At 40.4% G+C, this 2,500-nt stretch overlaps 1 protein-coding gene across 1 annotated transcript in view; it reads right to left on the bottom strand.

Annotated features, from left to right (window-relative positions):
* The window catches only part of lama2 (laminin, alpha 2), a gene marked incomplete at both ends in the record, with an annotated part of 430,348 nt that overhangs the window by 69,291 nt on the left and 358,557 nt on the right, over positions 1 to 2,500 (bottom strand). The gene's annotated exons all lie outside the window — the stretch shown is intronic.

Consider the following 2,500-nt stretch of genomic DNA (forward strand, 5'->3'; position numbering starts at 1 on the left):
GCCTATTATGATGATATGCAAAAGGGACAATCTGTGTCTATGAATCTTGAACAATCACCGGTTGAATATGCTAATATAGGAACAGTGCCTAAAACCCCACTTCAAAAGGTTGTTATTCAAAGGCAGCATCCAAAGCCTACTAACACATTGCACAGTAAAAGAGAACATGATCAAATGTCAACAATGAATAATCAGTCAACAATGGATAATCTTATCAATCAAGACACCATGTCCAATGTAGAGCAAAAACATGACATCGCTGATATCCTTCTTACTCAGCAGAAACTTGCTTTACTTTCTGTGAGGGAAATGAATACATTTGATGGAGACCCAATGAATTTCCTACCCTTTATGCGTGCCTTTGAACATTGTATTGAGGACAAGACAAGTAGCAATCCAGACAGGCTTTATTTCCTGGAACAGTACACCACTGGACAGTCACGAGACTTGGTGCGTAGCTGCATGCATATGCAACCAGACAGAGGCTATGCTGAAGCTAAGAAGCTACTTGAAAAGAACTTTGGAAATGAAATCAAGATAGCCAGTGCCTACATGGAAAAAGCCTTGAACTGGCCAAGCATAAAGGCTGAAGATGGAAAGTCACTACAGGCCTATGCACTGTATTTGAGAGGATGCAACAATGCCATGCAAGACTTGCACTATCTGGAAGAGCTTGATAGCCCATCAAACCTCAGGCTTATTGTTTCTAAGTTGCCCTACAAGTATAGGGATAAATGGAGGTCTATTGCCTGCAATATACTTGAGATTAGTCATGGCAGGGCTAAATTCAAAGACCTTGTTGGCTTCATTGAAAAACAAGCCACAATTGTTTTAGATCCTTTGTTTGAAGTCTTTGGTTTTTGAGGTGTTCTTGTCAACCGTAGGGTCTTGTATGTCTCCAAACAAAGGATCTAAAACAATTGTGGCTTGTTTTTCAATGAAGCCAACAAGGTCTTTGAATTTAGCCCTGCCTGTAATGTCAGCCTGTCAGCCCCTAAAACTGCTGTAAGCTTGAGAGCCGTGTTTGAAACCCGCTTGGCTCCCCTTGGGAGGTGTGGGGGATGGAAGCTGCATCCTTTGTTTGGCTGATCTGCGACAATCAAGAAGAATAAGATTACCATCCCCCATGCGTCAACCATTACATCAAGTGAATGGAACTGACTTTAGAAACGAGTTATTCTGGTTTATTTCCGAGGACTAGTATGTGTGTATCCCCACAGGAAAGGCCAAGGATTTCCACTTACACATGTGTGAGGAAACGTAACAGCGTTTTGTTACAGAACTGTTCGCAAATGTTCCATTTGTTCATTTGCTTTATTGAGGTGACTCTGCGAAATGACAATAACTAAACAAGTCCTGACAACAAAAATATATTTATAATATTGTATATAATGTTTTTTCTGTATATCACTGTAGACCACAGTCTCACTCACATACAACACAACACTGTTGTGTATAATACAGTTTTCTCAGTCGCTTTGGTGCATTTCTCACATCACTATTAACATTTGCACAACAGTTAGTGCATTTCTCAGAACAATTAGTACAAACTGCAAAACCTAGGTGTTAACCTGCAAAAGCGTGTCACTTGCTCAAAATGGATAGTTCATTCCTCAAAAGTAAGTATTCATGTCAATGAAAGTGTCAGTCATCAAAATGAAAAGTCCTGACACCATTGTTTATGAACAAGATAGTCAAATGGCTTTGTCATGTTTTCATTATGACAGTTCACTCTGTAAGTGTTTTCCAATGCAAAAAAGTCAGATCTTGGTGACACTACCTGAAAATGCTCAAGACAGTACTATACACTATTTGCACGGCCATATGAAATCTACAGTGGGTTACACATTACTGTCGTGAGGTAAATAAGTACAAGACGCTGAATAGTTATGTTTCACATTTTTACTGCATATGCTCTTTGCAATTCAAATGTGTTCACAGCATTGTGCAAAAGAATAATACAAACTTATTTACAACAAACATAAGAAACACCCTTTGGGCATAGCTGTGCACAACTGTAAACAATATTGCAGTACTTATTGGACATACAACATACACAGTACTGTAAATTATTCATTCGCATCCAGACGTTCCTGTCTGTCTGGCCACATATTTTCATCAACATCATAGCGAATATCATCCCTGGCAATGCAGCGAGGAAAGTACCTCCTTGAGTGGCGAATCCACCCTCTGCAGGACTGTGCTGTGATGTCATCACATGCAGCATCCATGGCCGCTAGCAAGGCCATTTGGGTATGTGGATGCCGGTCATATACCTTCCACCTCCAGGCAAAGAAAAACTCCTCTATAGGATTCAGGAATGGGGAGTAGGGGGGGAGATATTATACCAGCATCCTTTCATGTGCTGCAAACCACTGTCTGACCAGATCTGAGTGGTGAAAACTCACATTATCCCATACAACAACAAACTTGTTCAGATGGTCTCCATTTAGACCCCTCTCATTCTCAGGGATTATGTCCCTGTAAAGAGTGTCTAAAA

The sequence above is a fragment of the Nansenia antarctica genome (assembly GCF_963989245.1).
Source record: "Nansenia antarctica genome assembly, chromosome: 6".
NCBI classification, from domain to species: domain Eukaryota; kingdom Metazoa; phylum Chordata; class Actinopteri; order Argentiniformes; family Microstomatidae; genus Nansenia; species Nansenia antarctica.